Source organism: Lissotriton helveticus, chromosome 4_1, assembly GCF_964261635.1.
Source record: "Lissotriton helveticus chromosome 4_1, aLisHel1.1, whole genome shotgun sequence".
Lineage (NCBI taxonomy): Eukaryota > Metazoa > Chordata > Amphibia > Caudata > Salamandridae > Lissotriton > Lissotriton helveticus.
Window position 1 is genome coordinate 244,995,925 of NC_136063.1, and position 16,575 is coordinate 245,012,499.

Sequence of the window (16,575 nt, forward strand, 5' to 3'; positions counted from 1 at the left end):
GTGCCTCCCATTGCTCAGTTAGTAGAGCAGCCTTCCTTGAGCTTGTAGCTGTTTTATAATTTAGTCTAGCGGTCCTCACATCTGTTTTACTTCTCGGTTTACAATTTAAAGCTCTACGAAGAGCTTTATTTGCTGCCGAGCAGTGACGATCGAACCACCTTGGCTCAGGGGCGGTTTGTTTGATAGGGACACTTAAGAGGGATTTAATAGTAATGCAGAGTTTAGAAAAGTCTTTTACTATTCTGCAATAGTTCCCATCATCCAGAGAACATGATTCAAGTAACGGACCATGGTTGCTTGTGATAGTGTCCGTTACTTGTTTACTATTTACCCCCCGCCATTTTAACCTCAATTTGTTAGTTGAAACCGTAATATCCCTTGCCCCCAGGGATCGAACAACGGCATTCGTGGGGCCTAAGCCAATGTTGACCTCTAAAGCGTTATGGTCCCCAAAGGCAGTTTCAAGGATGCCAACCTTATTAACTCTATCTATTAGGTCAGAGGACATGAAAATATAATCCACTGTACTAGAAGAATCTCTTCCTCTAAAGGTTGGAATATAGATAAGTGGCTCCTTTTTGTCAACATCCATTATATCTATTAGGATGTGTTCATTAAGGAAGCATTCTAGTTCTTTGCCCCGTTTGTATGCCCTATCTATTTGTACATTGTTCGTTTTTGATGTTATAAACTTGGCACACATAATTTTTAGACCTTCAGTCGCTATGAGAGCACACTTTTTTTTAAGTATAGAGTGTGCCACTTTTTATGTATGAGACACCCTGCCGTATGGACATATAAGGCAGACTTTAGAGGTAACTTATTAATTTAAAAAATATAGTTTCCTACATTGTGAAGCACTTTTCCTTGCCATGTGTTACTACAATGCATTTAAACTGCAGGCCAGCCAGAGCACAGTGGTGCTTCTGGGAGACATCTATCTTTGCCATACATTTTAATGGTGTACATTCACACTGAGGATCACATATGACATTGCAATCACATTTCACTGATGCATTTTATGTGCCATCTACTATTTCATTATAGGAAATTATATAAACCAATTGAACGAAACCAGTTTTACCTATGCCAATTTTAAGGCCAGGACACTCATACTGTGGCCCTGATTAGCAGTGCTACATGAAACAGAGCCTTAATGTCATCAAAAATAGGGATACAAAATGGGGAATTTGCTTCACTAGATGTCTAGCATTCTAGTAGGTTGCTTATTGTAACAAAAGGGCTGACATTCTACTACCTCTAGCTGTGCTCTGCCAGCTGTTGGATGTTTCTCTATCCCAATTCACACCTGAGAATCTATCTTTCAGTCTGTATCAAAGCTTTCAGAGGTACTGTTGAGTAGGGTGGCCAAATATTTTGTTCTCCCAGTCTCATTCACATAGTCTATCTTGTCTTCGATTGGGTAGGTGACGTTTAAATGGATGATGTAGTTCAAACCCCCCTACAAAGCATACACAGCCAGAATTTATTTATTTCTTAAAATTAAATAGAAACCTTGGGCTACTGGGCAAGTTAAATTCCTCGCCAACTCCTACCTTTTTGGTAGTAACCTATGAAGGAGTGTGTCTTTCAAAACCCTGAGGCATTATGCAAGGAAAGTTAGGTATGTTTATCCCTTCATCCTTTAAAGTATGGGTATAGGCCTCCTGGCATCATACCTTTATTGCAGTTGTTATTGAAATTCTGGTCCTCCAGGAAGCTGTACGTTCTTGCACTATTCTGCCCCACATTTTTCAACCTTTATTTGAGTGGGGGGATATTCATAGATACCATTTTTGAGAGGATTTCCATGGCGGTATGCAATGTAATGGGTTAAATTCCTATGTACGAGGTTATTCTGCCTTTTACCAACATGAACTGTTTAAAAGTGCCTTCTCCTTTATCCCTCTTGAAAGCCACCCCATGATCACTGTAAAACTAGTCAACTCATGCTCACACTGTAGCATCGACCTATATGCTGATCTGCCTACATTATCAATAAAAGACAGCTAAAAGCTGAAAATGCAGCAGGTCCATTCGTATTTGGAAAGAACCAGGACATCAGCCCATTGTATTCTGATAAATTAAACCTCTTATGGGTCTGTCTGAGCCACTTTTTTTGGAGAAGTGACACAGCAGTACTAAACCCACCTACACAGTGTTCCACTTATGTTTGACAATTAATATCCCTCTGGTATGTAATGCAAACATGAACATGCCAATCTACCTGGTTCTGCAAAACGTCAGGGTCACAGTGTCCAAAATCACCTGTCAACAAAGAAGTATTTTAGTTAATGAGTATGCCTGTTCCTAACTGTGTCTATTTTTTTTTATTTTTTTAAAGCATACATTGTTGCCCATACTACTTGTTCATTTATGACAAAAAAAGAGCTTTGTGTAATCCTTCCTCGCCTGCCAAGAACATCTAGAACTAGTTGTCAGGCAGTGTGCAGTACACAAACAAAAGAAATATAATACTAATTACATAAACATAGCCGCACCCTAACTGGAGTCTGCAAAATAAGAAATAGATGTTTTATTCATATTTTTGTTGTTGTCTTCAATTTATCATGTGTGGTCCCTTTCATGGAAGTGTAAGGTGACACTGCAAGTTCGAGATTTCATTTAAATTGGGATTGAGTTTTCAAAGAGTAAAACAAGAACTTAATCTAAGAAGTGTAAATGATTGAGTATAAAAAGAAAATCTAATAAATAGATGCAAATTAGACTAAAATCAAAAATCGTGATTTTAAAAAAAATCTTTAGAATATGTGTTTGACAGATGGAGAAAGGCAGCTAAATTCCTTGTTTTCAGATTGGAACATGACAAGTCAAAGATGTTCGTTGCTGTGAGTGACCCGGGACCCTCCTGAAATAGACAGTTTGAGTGTCAGGTAGCCTGACTATTTCAAAGTAAGTGCTTACTAGGCTTCATGGCAAGCCTCAACATTAATTTAGTATTGAAGACGTGGTAACGCAGCTGGAAGAAACTGGATTAATACAGAAAAGTAACCAATCATGCATTAATGAAAAGAATGTATTTGAGTGGTAAATATGAACATAGGTGTCTGTAAAAAAAGAATATAAAACTGAACAGTGGCCCTTAAATTGGTGGGAAAATAAGAAAGTCTTCTCAGGGCACCTTGGTTATGAGAAGCTCCCCGAGTAATCGAGTTATCTAATTGTTGGGTTATCCTTGTGTATGGTTTTCAAAGCTTGAATCTCAAGACATTCTGATCTAAGGGCCAGATGTACAACAGCCAAAATAGCGCCTCGCAAATTGTGAGTCTTTTGCGACTTGCAATTGGAGAGCCGCTATTTAGGATGTACAAGAGTGTAACACACTGTTAGGGATTCCCAATGGAGTCGCAAATTGACCGGCTCATGAATATTAATGAGCCTCTTGCAATTTGCAACCCCATTGGGATTGGCAGGCCCTCTCAGGTATGGTGGCCTGCTGGGCTCAGCAGACCACCATGTCTGGGACTGCTTTTAAATAAAGCAGTTTTTTTTTCAAATGCAGCCCGTTTTCCATAAAGGAAAATGGGATGCATTTAAAAGAAGTAAATGAAACGTTTTTGTTTCATTAGGGCTCGCGCCTGCGTTGCAGTGTGCAGCACTGCTTGCGCAGCGTGAGAGCCTTTTGTATGGTGTATTTTAAAGCTGCTCACACGCTCGTGAGTGTGAGCAGCTTTCCGCGGCTGCCATTGGCTTTCGCATGCTTTTTTAAAAAAAAAGCACGCACACAATTGGGCAAAGGCGGGTGCATGTCCCGCCTTTGTAACGCCCATTCCCGACGGTGGTAGCACGCGCAGCAGCGTCCGTTCGCCTCGCTGCCGCGCTACCTCCCCCGGCTCCTCTGTGGTGCACGTGAACCACTAGTTCTGACGATAATATGGACGTTTCCACTAAAGTCTCCACTAAACTCCGGAAGGACCTTTTCTCTAATGAAGGATTCCACCCATTGTGGTGCCTGCGTTCCCTCCACCCTCTCCGGCACACCAACAATACGAAGGTTCGATCTCCGCGAGTGGTTCTCCAACTCCTTCAGCTTGTTTTCTAATAAAAGCTTGTCCTTATTGACATCCCGCACTTTAGTGAGCAATCCCGACATCTTGTCCTCCAACTGAGAGATCCGCGACTCAGCTCCTTGTACTCTGCCTGGAAGACATGTGACTGCCTCCTCTATTTTATTTAATCTTGTATGTAGAGAAGCAATTTCGTTTTCTTGGGATTTCTTCATCTCCCTAATTTCTTTCAGGATAAGGTTAAGTAATATTTTAATTTCCATTTGTTTAGTAGTCCCAGTTGCTGCTTCTGGATCCTCAGAGTATACATTCAATACTTCCTTGTCATGCTGAAGATTAGGTATCTGCTGGCTCTCTGCAACCTGTGTTTGTGCAGAGAGGACTGAATTCCTCCCGTCTGATATCTGCATCAGATTCGCCTGGTTGACTGAAGTTGATGGCTTAGCTAAGACTTGCTCTAAATTACCACCAGGTGAGGCGGCTGAAGAGGCCGGGGGTGCCTGAATCCTCAAATTCAAGTCTGGTTTTTGCATCGCAGTAATGGGGATTGCACTTGAAGATGAAGGTAACGGGCTTTGATTATCTGGAGTAGCTGGTACCAGATTGGAATTTTTAGGAGATGCCAGAGTTGACAAACTTAGGTCTAGCGGAAGTGAGAGTGGACCTGGTGAGACGATATCGTAACTAGGAGATGCGTTCTGAGATGGCGATAAAGTAGATTGCTGGGAGGTAGGTTGTACCGATTTTTTCGCGAAGAGGGGGAACTCCTTTCTCCCCCCTTCCTCTTTCTTGTCATTTTCCCCCCTTTTAGCATTGTTCTGTCTGATCCACCATAACTTCTGGTTTACTAGCAGGCTTACTCGCAGAAATTATAGGGGGGTTCTAACTTCCAAAGACCACCCAGGAGATCCAATTGTTGCTTCCAGTGGTGTCTTTTCATCTTCTGAAGTCTTGAAACTGGAGTTATGCAGGTGAGACTCCCCCACTATACCTGCCTTGCTACCTCCCAGTGTCAATTTTTTCTGCACCTTTGCCAGCAGTGTTTTTACTTTTAGGGCGGCGGACGTGTCTCCTCTGGATACCAACCAACCCAGTTTGTCACGCCTCCCCATCTTAATCTGATTAGCCTAATCAGTCCGGCCAATAATCGTGGTGAACACCCAGCTACCTCACAGCGGCTACACTCAAGTGCTCATATGCTCCAATGTCCAATTTCCAATTCCAATGCCTTATATTACCGCTGATATAGACTTCTCCCCCTCCAGACGCTAAAATCATTCATTTTTTCTTTACCTTGCTGCTGCGGTATTATTGCATGTTATACCTCAATCGATACTCCTCACCTGGTCACCTCTTTCTACTCCTTCCGTTTTCCCACGAACCTTGAACCGCCGAAAGCCAAACCCTCCTCCGCCTCCTCCAGCACAGGCTCAAGGAAGCCTCTCTCCACCAAACTTTCCCTTCTTCTCTAAGGAGCCACCGCTGCCCGAATTAGCACCGCAGTCTCCACTATCTTGCTCTCACCCTTGCCTCTCTCCGCCACGCCCGCATTCAAAACGCTGTACAGCTGCTGAAACCCGGCTCAGTCACGGAAGAGGCCAAACGATCTCCGTCTTCGAACAAGCACCACAGCTGCTACTCTCGCCTCCTCTCTCCACCTCAGCCGTGGCTTCCAACATCAAGCCGCCGCATTCACGCAGCTCGTCAGTGTACAACCGACCAGGTAACGCCAAAAACCGCCATCACGGGGGGAGTGGCTACCTGCGATTACACGGAGGTGTGGCTCTCCGGCATCCGCCTGCCTCTCCACTTCTCATAGGGTTCCGTTTCACCTTCTACCAAGTTCAAGTGGTCCACGGACGATACTAGTTAATTTTTCAGACTATCGAATCAAGGAGAAGATCCTGACATGGGTCATACAACAAAAGCAGTTTTCAGTAAATTAAACTTCAAATTGTAGGTTCTTCCCAGATATGTCGGCTGCTGCTGCTCGGAGACGGAAGGAGTTTGTTAAATTGCTCTTTTTGTTTAAAGCACATGGAGCACAGGCATCTATTGCCCAACAATCTAAATTAAGGGTCCTTGTTAAAGGGAAGTTTCACATGTTTACTAACATAGATGATGCACAGGAGTTCCTCAAGGAGATGTCAGGGCCTCAGTAAGGCGGGTTATATCTGTGTTTTTCTTTGTGTGTTTTTCTTAGTTGGGAAAATCCCCAAAAAAATGGTGTTTGTGGTTTGTTGTTAATTTAGGATTTGGAAAAGAAAGGGAAAGACCAGAAAGGCGAGAAAATGAAGTAATAACAAATTTAGTAAGCTTTTAAAGGCTATTACTCTTAACTAGATCAACCATGAAATATGAATTTTTTTTTTTAATGTCACAGGGGGGGGGTTAACCAGGTGCAATCACAGGGCACCTCTAAAAGAAGAGGGGAAGAGTAAGAGGTGGAATGTGTGGAGAAGCAGGGGTCTCACCTCTGGGGGGTGGTTGGGAGGGGAAGAGAAGGATTGTGGGTGGTTAAAAAGTTCAGGTGTAAAATGAGCAGAAGCAGAGGTATATTAGCTAAGAATACAGAAAAGCACAAGTTTATGATCAAGCTTGAAAAGGGGAAGAACAATGACTAGTAGGTGTTGTATTCAATCTGTGAGTGTCAATGGGATACTAAATAAATCCAAGTATGGGGCACTAATAAGATGGTTAATCTCTTGCGCCCCACAGGTCCTGTTTTTCCAAGAAACGCATTTGAAAACAAATGTTCCTAATTTGTTTCTTCCTAGATATTTTTAACATGTGTTTTTTGCCTCTGCCAGGCTAGCTAAAAGAGGGGTGGCAATATATTTTAGCCGTAATCTTCCCTGGGAGTTTGGGCAAATTAGGAGAGACCCGCAGGGGCGATGGATCTGGGTAGAGGCTAAGTTGAATGGAATGTTGTTAAATTTTATAAATTATTACGGTCCAATAGTCGATGATAATACCCCATTACTCAGGATTACTGAGCTACTTAGAGGAGTCCCGGGGATTGGTGGTGAGTTTAATTTTATTCAAGACTTGAAGAAAGATACCTCTAATAAGAATACAAATGAGCTGAAACCTCAGACTTAGAAAGTTTTGGAAGACCTAAAGCAGGAGCATTTATTAGTAGACCAATGGTGGTTCTGCAATCCCCAGGTGGCCGAATTTACTTGTTATGCCAAGCAATTTCATACAGCCTCCCGGATCGACTTTATCCTTAGCTCTCATTCTCTAAGAGTATTAGGCACCTCTCTAGGGACTAATCCGTTCTCTGACCATTCTCTGTTTGAAGTTAAAGTTGAGATTGAGGGGGGAGTAAAAGCTCAGTCCAGGTGGCAGATGGACCGGCTCCTCCTCCAAGATTCTATATGGGTGGCTTCAACTAGGGAATGGATACAGGAGTTTTTTAATCGGAATGAGGGCACCGCGGAAATCTTTTCATTCTGGGGAGGCTTTAAGGCAGCGATAAGAGGTCATATGATAGCAAGATCTGCCGCACAGATGAGAGAAAGGCGAGACAAGATCAACAAGCTGCAGATGGATATGTCTAAAGCTTCAGTCTCCTTTCTGTCTCAGGGAGGAGCAGATGCACCCCTACAATCAAAAAGGGCGAAAGCGGCCTTAAAGGAATTTTTTTTAATCGAGGAGATTAATAGCTCTAAAACTTACCAACAAAAGACATATGAAGAGAGTCAAATGGTGGGGAAGATGTTAGCAGGGCAGACAAAAGCCAAACAGGAGAAATCTACAATTATGGTGATTATTGATCCCAAAACACAAAATATAGTTAGAGATAAGGATGACATAGCCCGAGTATTTTTAGATCATTACTCTCAGTTGTATTCAACAACATACGAGGTAGAGACGGAACATATTTATAGTTATTTCGATGAAGTCCATCTCCCTACGGTATCTACCTTATTGGTAGATAAACTAGAGAGTGAAATTTCAGATTTAGAAATCTGGGATACAGTAAAATTGATTGCTGGAGCAAAAGCATGTGGAGCCGATGGGCTCCCAATTGAATTTTATAAATCTTTTGCTAAAGAATTGTCTCCATTCTTGTCCAAATTATTCAATGTGGTTAGACTGGGAGAACAGGTCCCTTCTAGTTTTAAGGAATCCATCATAATCAGCTTTATTAAAAAGGGGAAGGATGACAAAGAAGTCAATTCGTATAGGCCAATCAGTCTCCTTAATGCTGATTTTAGAATTCTTATGAAAATTTGGGCCCAGCGTTTTTACCCGATTGTCTGGGAATTAATTCATGTCGACCAGTCCGGCTTTGTCCAGGGAAGATCGATGGCCTCAAACACCGGGTTCTTAATTCAGGCATTAAACTATGTAGCCAATAATAAAATTCCAACTTTAATTTCAATGGTCGACGCCAAAAATGCTTTCGACTTGGTTAATTGGGAAGCTTTATTTATAAGCTTATTAAAGTTTGGGCTTCCTGAGGGGATAGTAAATATGTTAAAAACATCTATAACAATGCACAAGCAAGGGTGGTGGTAAATTCTAACTCAATAGGGACAGTAAATATAAATAGAGGTACCAGGCAAGGGTGCCCGATGTCCCCCATCTTATTTACATTCTTTATTGAGCCGCTCGCAATAAGGATACGTGGAAATCCTGACATTAAGCCACCCATACCAGGAATGGCCAAAATTAAACTATTAGCTGACGACATTATTTTATATCTATATCCAGATAGACCAAATTTAGATCAAGCGATAGGCGAATTTAGTAGACTCAAACTGATTGGTGGATATACAATCAATCAGAGTAAAACCGAGGTATTAGTGATGAACTCAGACTGTAATTTGCTTCCTGAAAACTTGAAAATCCAAGCTCTTAAGAAAGAACCAATTAGATTCCCGGGGATCTATGTCTCCAACCAGTTCGATCAACTATTTAATCTGAATTATGAAACAATGCTAAACAAAATTAAACATCTGTTGGATAGATGGACACTATTGCCATTGACTTTAATTGGCCGGGTCGCCTTAGTAAAAATGTCGATCCTTCCGTTAATGATCTTTCTTTTTTCTAATGTACCGCTAAGAATTAATTCCCAGTATTTTAGAGAAGTTGATTCCTTGATCAGGGGATTTGTCTGGAATAAAAAATGCTCGAGGGTAAAATTGAGTATACTCCAGTTGGAAACTAGGCAAGGGGGCTTAGCTTTACCAAATATGCGTATGTACTATATGGCAGCAATAATGGACCCCACAGCACGTCTTCTGAGGTCCAATGGTTTATTTGACATTTTTGTTTTTATGAAAAGATGGTTCGGGAGGGTGGATCTCAAGTTCTGATCTTTTTAACAACAGCAAAACTACCCCAAAAAAATAGGTATATGACTATTCGGGAATTTGCTTTTAGACTGCAATCTGGATTTCTGCAGATAATTAATTTTATAAAGAAATCCAATTTATCATTAAGCATAACACCCCTGGCCACTGTTCTATATAAAATAGGATTAACAGGGATAGGTAACTGTTACAAGTTTTTGAGAAAGGGTGTAGAATCTCCCTTAGTTGATGACATTTTAGTTAAAATATCTCAGGAAACCAACTGCTCCTTCTCAAAACAGGAATGGGAACGGATTGCCCAGTTACATGGCAAGACTCTTCGTGCAGTCAATTTCAAGAGAATGTCTTTTATATCGCGCTGGCTGGCTTATCTAACCCCCAAAGCATTAAATAAGCATTTTTCGGGTGTAGAAAAAAGATGTTTTAGATGCCAACGGCTGTAGGGGGGAGATTGGCTTCATACTTTTTATACATGTCCCAAACTGGGCAATTATTGGTGTGAAATTTTCTCTGCAATCAGTCTGGATATTAACAAGGTAATTGAACCCGGAGCTGAGATCGCGCTCTTTGGCATTTCAAAGAAGAGAAGCGATTTGTCTAGGTCAGAAGAATCCTATATGGCAATCTGTATGTTGGTGGCCCGCTCCCTAATATTGCAAAACTGGAGGTCAACGGAGAGACCATCTTATTCTAAATGGGGGAATAAGATGAGTCGGACTGAATATTTTGAAGAGGCTTATGCCAAAAGAATAGGATCCACGAGAAAGTTTATTAAAAATTGGAAGTATAACAACAGGGAACTTTTAGCCTCCACACAATATTTCTATAGTAATAATATGTCAATTTTAAGATGTGTCTGTAAGTTTGCACTGTATGCCTTCTATTTCCTGATAGCAATGGGCCTTATTTTGTATCCAAGCACTTTAGCACAAGACACTTTATGTATACTGATAGTAGAGGCCAGCTAAGTTGGTCTGGGGGAATAGTATGTTGGTATAATATGGTAGTACTTTGCACTTAGCACTTTTTGCACAAGGCACTTTATAAATAACAACAATTTTGGCCGGATATGTAGAATTAGGGTCATCTATTATCATATTGTGATATTGTGATAGCAAAATGGTATTAGGGAATAGGATTTTTTTTTTTTGCCAATTTTTAAGTGATGGGTAAGTTGCTAAATGCAGAATAATTATTTTCAAATATATGATGAATTTATGCCTTCTACTTCCTTATAGCAATGGGGATTATTTTGTATCTAAGCACTTTAGCACAAGAGACTTTATGTATATTGATAGTAGAGGCCAGTTAAGTTGGTCTTGTGGAATAGTGTGTTGGTATAATATGGTAGTATTTTGCACTTAGCACTTTTTGCACAAGGCACTTTATGAATAAAAACAAGTTTGGCTGGATATGTAGAATTGGGACCATTCATTATCATATTGTGATATTGTGATAGCAAAATGATATTAGGGAATAGAATTTTTTAGGCATTTTGTTAAGTGATGAATAAGCTGCTATGTACAGAATACTTATGGTCAAATATATGATGATTTTACTCAATGTTACCCTGAGCTGCTAAAACCCCTCGTAAAGGATATTTGTTTTTTTCTGCTTTTGTTTATCCTCTGCTTTGCTAAATAAAAATAAAAAAAATAAAAAGATAATATGGACGTTTCTACTTCATTTTGATCACTGTGTTGCCTTTAAGTTTTTTTTTTAAAGGGTTTTTGTATCTGAAGTAATTTTCTGCTCTTACTGCAGTCCTTTCTGAACAGTGACGTGCGCAAGTTAGCCCAATATTGAAGGTTTGTTTGACCTAAGTGGAACATCTTTCCACACAGGGCCATCCGGCTTTTTTTAGAGTCCCCGGCTTCAAAAGTTTGAAGGTTCATCCCAGTGGGATGGGGGCTGTAGGTTCATTCCATGAATTAGGCTGGTGCTGCCAGCCTTTAGTACATGCAGAGCCTGTAATGCAATTCTTTCTGCTTCATCAAAGGCAGTGAACAACTCGCTTGCAGCCGACTTACTCGTGTAAAAGCGTAAATCAAGAACAAAGATAGTGGCTTTGCATTTTAGGTACTTCCATTTGAGCAGCAACTAATCAGGTAACGGTTGGTAACTGTTGTGTAGCCAGGGGGGTCAGTGATAGCTATGGGGCCAGCACTACGGGGACCTACACTCAGGGGGCACCTGGGGTCTAGACTGGGGCCTAGCACGTGGCCCTGCAATAAAGAACACTCGGACACTGGGTTATGCTTGTGGCTCTGCGCACCGCCGTCAAGTGACGAGCGTGCATGCGGGGCCCCTCTTTATTCAACCGGGTCACGTGCAACTTACGCTGCACGCCTGTTACGTCACAGGCGTGCATGAGCTGGAACACAACATTCCTCCTGAAATATAAAAAAAAACAAAGCATGTATACACGGAATAGCACTTCAGTGCAGTCTTTGAATTGACTGTCCGGATCTTTGGCTGATACTGCAGAGTTCTGGTTCACGGATGGCATACATGGTAGTTCAATGTGAAAATACAAATACATATATCAGAACAGTCTTACATGAGATGGTCACGGAGTCGGCAGGACGGTTCAGGGTTACTCCTCAGCTTATATGTAGAGGTCCCACGAGTCATGGGGACCGCACCCCTGGCTGGGGAGGAACATCGGCTAGCGGGACCCCCCATCGGCCTCTCTGGTTCTCCGTTGGAGGTTTCAGCTTTCCCGAGGTCTTCCCTTGCTTCCTCCGATCCGGTGGACCTCAGAGGAGTGGTACAAGGGTCCTGGCTTGCTTCGACCCCTGGACTCGCAGCTACTCGGATGTCAGGAAATTCGGGCCGTGTAGTTGTCTCTGCCCCCAAGTGAAATAGTTTGAAATGAGATACGTTCCGGGTTATTGTTTCGTGGCCTCTTGCAGCTATGATACGAGTGCCCTTCACACTAATGACCTTCCAAGGTTTCTTTTCATATGTCAGTCTGAATTTTCCACTGGTCATTCTATTCTTCAGCAACACCCAGTCACCTCGTTCAATGCGAGCAGGGACAGCTCACCTTCTCCGACTTGCTTGTGCATGTGACTTTTGTCGCTTCGCCTCAATTTTGCTTTCACTTGCCATTGCCCGTGCCCACTGGGGGTGATGGGGGATGGAGTCTGCTACCACCCGTCCCATGAGAGCATGTGCCGGGGCTACCCCCGTGGTGGTGTGGGGTGTTTGTCGGTAGCTTCTCAAGAATGTATATATCGCCATTTCCAGTGACTGACCTTTGTCATGTGCAATTCGGATTACCTTATTGAGAGTTCGCATGAATCGTTCGGCTTTGCCATTAGCTTGGGGCCAGCGAGGAGTAATGCGGCGATGCCGGGTTCCTAGAGCGCTCAGGTAGTTAGCTAATTCTTGGCCTTGAAATGGCGGGCCGTTTTTAGTTCTTGCATGACTCCGTGGGCCGCTATGATTTTCTCCAGTTTGGGTATTACTTCGGTCGCACTGGTGGTGGTTATTATTTCTACTTCCGGATATTTCGAGTGATCATCGATTACAACCATGGTGTGTCGCCCATCAGGAAGGCTCCCAAAGTCCATGCTGACACGCTCCCATGGGTGTTGCGGTCGAGGCTCGACTATGACTGGTGCTTCCCGGGGGACGTCCCCTGTGACTTGGCAGGCTGCACAGGATCTTACGGTATTCTCAACTAGGTCATCCATGAGTGGAAACCACACTTTGGTCCACAGCCTTGCTTTTGTTTTAACCATTCCTTGATGGCCGATGTGAGCCAGTTGTACCACCTGGTCTGTCAAGGCAGAGGGTATCACCAGCCGGTGACCTCGCAGCAGACATCCGCTATTATCTTCATTCAGTTCTCCTCTCACGTGGTATAAGCTTTCCATTATGCGTTGGGCATCCGGTGTTAGTATTTTCCATTCCTCCTTGGTTCGGCGCCAATTTCCACTTTGAAGGGCCTTACGCGCTCTTTGTAAACAGTCATCCTTCCGCGTAGCCTCCGCAACGTCGCTGATGGAGAGAGGCCGCGGGCATGATCGCGCCATGACACACCTGATGTAGGCTTCTGTATCCTCAGCATCTTCCATTTCCGCCAGCGTGGCTGCCCTAGGATGCCGTGAGAGGTAGTCCGCTGTATTACGCGATCCTGGTTGATACTCCACCTGGCAGTTGTAGTCTTGGAGCTGTAGCATCCATTTTTCTATGCGAGGCGGGGGTTTTGTCGAGGTCCCCGAGAAGAGGGCAACCAGTGGTTTGTGATCTGTGACTACTGTGAATGGCTTTCCGTATAGATACAAATGAAAGTGTCTGCACCCCCAGTGTATGGCTATCGCTTCTTTTTCGATCTGGGAGTATCGTTGTTCAGTGTCTGTGAGCGAACGGCTCGCAAATGCGACCGGGGCCCAGTCCATCTCGTCCCGCGGTTTTTGCATAAGCACTTCTCCTAGACCTGCGGGACCAGCGTCCACCGCCACTAGGGTGAGCTTTCGGGGGTCAAAAAATGCAAGAGTGGTGGTGTCTGAGAGAGCTCCCTTTATGTCTTTAAATGCCTTTTCTTGGTCCGGGCCCCATGTCCAGGGCGTGGAGTCTTTCGTGAGCTCTCTCAATGGTTGTGTGAGGTTGGCGAGATCTCGGATGAATCTCCCGCAGTAGTTGACCATTCCCAGGAAGCTGCGGACTTCGGTGACAGTGGTGGGGGAAGCAGCTTCCTTGACGTCCTTTACCTTCTCGGGGTCCGGGTTGACTCCTTCAGCTGAGAACGTATAGCCAAAGAAGCCGATTTTCTGCCTCAGGAATTCACATTTCTCCCGGTGCAAGGTGAGGCCAGCTTCCCTCAGTCTCCTGAATACTTGTGTCAGCCGTTGATTGTGCTCTGTTATGGTGCGGGCATGTACCATGATATCATCACTGACGTTGATCACACCCGGTATGTCAGCGATCAATTCCTGAATTACATTCTGGAAGACCTCGGCGGCGCTGGACACGCCGAAGCTGAGTCGGGTGTACCTCCGGAGTCCCACATGGGTGGAGAAGGTGGTTATGTTCCTGGACTCCTCGTCGAGTACCAGTTGATGATACCCGGACCGGAGGTCTTATTTTGAGAACCAGCACGCTCCTGCCATTTCTCCGATGAGGTCATCGATTGTAGGCATGATATGGCGCTCCCGTTTGATGGCAACATTGGGAAGACGCATGTCCACACAAATCCGAACTGCTCCCGGTTGTTTCGGTTTCCGGTTGACCACAATGGGCGATACCCACGGGGTGGGACCTGTCACTTTTTCTATGATTCCCGCTGCTTCTAGCTTTTTGAGTTCTTCTTCTACCAGAGGTCGAAGGTGAAAGGCAATGCGGCGATGTCGCAGGGCTATTGGCTGAATGGCCTGGTCGATATGTAGGTGCACCTCCCGACCTGTGAATCTTCCGATGCCCTTGAAGATGTCCGAGAAGTCAGTTATGAGCTGTTGTATCGATTCTTGGTGAACTCCGAACGCAAACGTGACGACTCCCAGGTCTTCTGCAGCCCGGCATCCGAGGAGCATGCCCTGCCCATCCTCTGACACGAACACATTGGCGGTGACAGTCCTATCACCATGGTGTATCGTCGTCTTGAACTTTCCTCTGATTCTAAGAGGAGTGTCCTGGCCGTATGCGAAAACAGTGATGGGGGAGGGACTCAGCATTGGTGGATGATCCAAAGTTCGGTATAGGGCTGCACTCATGAGGTTGATGGTTACTCCTGTGTCTACTACAGCCATGATTCCTTGTTCTGCTACTCTGATGCAGCATTCAGGAAGCTTCCTTGTTCGCCGGGTAGCCGTGCCGTTCATGTGCACTTTGTGTACTGTCCTTTCTTCTTCTTCTTCATCATCGTCCATATCACTCTGGCTGGGGTCGCCTTCTGGCAAGGTGTTCACCACATGCCGTGGCTTGCGGAACTTCTTTGAGCGACATACTTTCTCAAAGTGATTAAATCGACCACATCCTGAACACCGTTTCCCTCGAGCCGGGCATTCCGCCGTTTGATGAGGTGGGCCTCCGCAGTATCCACAGGATTTCCCAGGTGCTCCGGCTGAGCTCCCAGGGGCCTTTTTGTTCCATTTCGACGGTGATTTTACCTGGATCTTGTTGACCGGTTCAGCCTTTACCGGCGCTTGGAGAGCCGCCTCCATGTGAGCAGCTCGAGCTTTGGACAATTCTTTCGTGCGGCCTAGGGTCAGGATGTCGGGTAACGGCTTCCCAGATTCTTCCAGGATTCGCTCCCGGAGCTTGGCGGAGGCGCAGCCCTGAATTATCTGTCCCCTTATTTCTTCCGTGGCGTCCGTGAACCCACATGACAATGCCAACCGTTTCAGTCTGGCGTGGTACGTGTCCATCGACTCCTCCGGCAGTTGTCTGGCTTGCCTGAAGACGAACCGCTCATAGTCCTGATTGGCCATGGGCTCAAAGTATGCATTCAGGGCATTGATGAGTGAGTGATGAGTCTTTGGTGTGGCCTCGACTAACGTCTTGGCAATGTTATGGACATCCTTGCCTCCTAAGTGTAGCACCATGGCCCTCTTTTGGTCTTTATGGACTTTTGTGGCTTCAAAGAATATGAGTAGGCGGTCCACCCAGTCCCTCCATTTGGGGGCTAGCGATGATGGCGACCCTTCCACCACGAAGACGTACCAGCGTCTCTGGGCTACTGCTGACGCTGCATTGGCTACCCATCCGCAAACGGATTGCCTTCAAGGCTATGACTTTGGCCTATAAGGCGCTCCACGCGGTGGGGGCAAAGTATCTCCAAAAGAGACTGGCCTTTTACCATCCGGCTCGGTCGCTGAGGTCTGAATCTCTACTCTTGGCGGCGGTCCCTCGTGTTAAGAGGGCCCGCCTGGGTGGCCGCTCCTTTAGTCTATTGGCCCCACAGATGTGGAATTCGTTGCCGCTCCCACTTCGGGGGGCTACTAATCTTCTTGAGTTTAGGAAAGGGCTTAAAACCTGGCTGTTCTCTCAGTAGTCCTCCAGGTAGTTCTTTTTTTATTGTCTGTGTGTTGTGCACTTCTTTTACTGTGTTATGTTTTTCTGCATTACTCCCCCTTACCTAAAGCGCCGGGATACTCTTTTTGAGTAACCGTTGCGCTATACAAAACAATAAATAACATAACATAACATAACATAACAAGGGTTCAAGGGGGGGTATAGTGGCCATGACTCGGGTGAAAGATCGCTGTCTCCGA

General features: G+C 44.5%; 1 long non-coding RNA gene across 17 annotated transcripts in view; it reads right to left on the bottom strand.

Moving 5' to 3' along the window:
- LOC144828501 (uncharacterized) overlaps positions 1-16,575 on the bottom strand; it is a 2,902,672-nt gene that overhangs the window by 485,696 nt on the left and 2,400,401 nt on the right. For 15 of the 17 annotated variants that reach the window (XR_013610467.1, XR_013610460.1, XR_013610459.1 and 12 more), the window contains one exon: positions 2,228-2,268. The exons of the other annotated variants lie outside the window; for them this stretch is intronic. This is a non-coding gene — a long non-coding RNA (uncharacterized LOC144828501). The remainder of the gene's footprint in view (positions 1-2,227; positions 2,269-16,575) is intronic. 17 annotated transcript variants of the gene reach the window in all.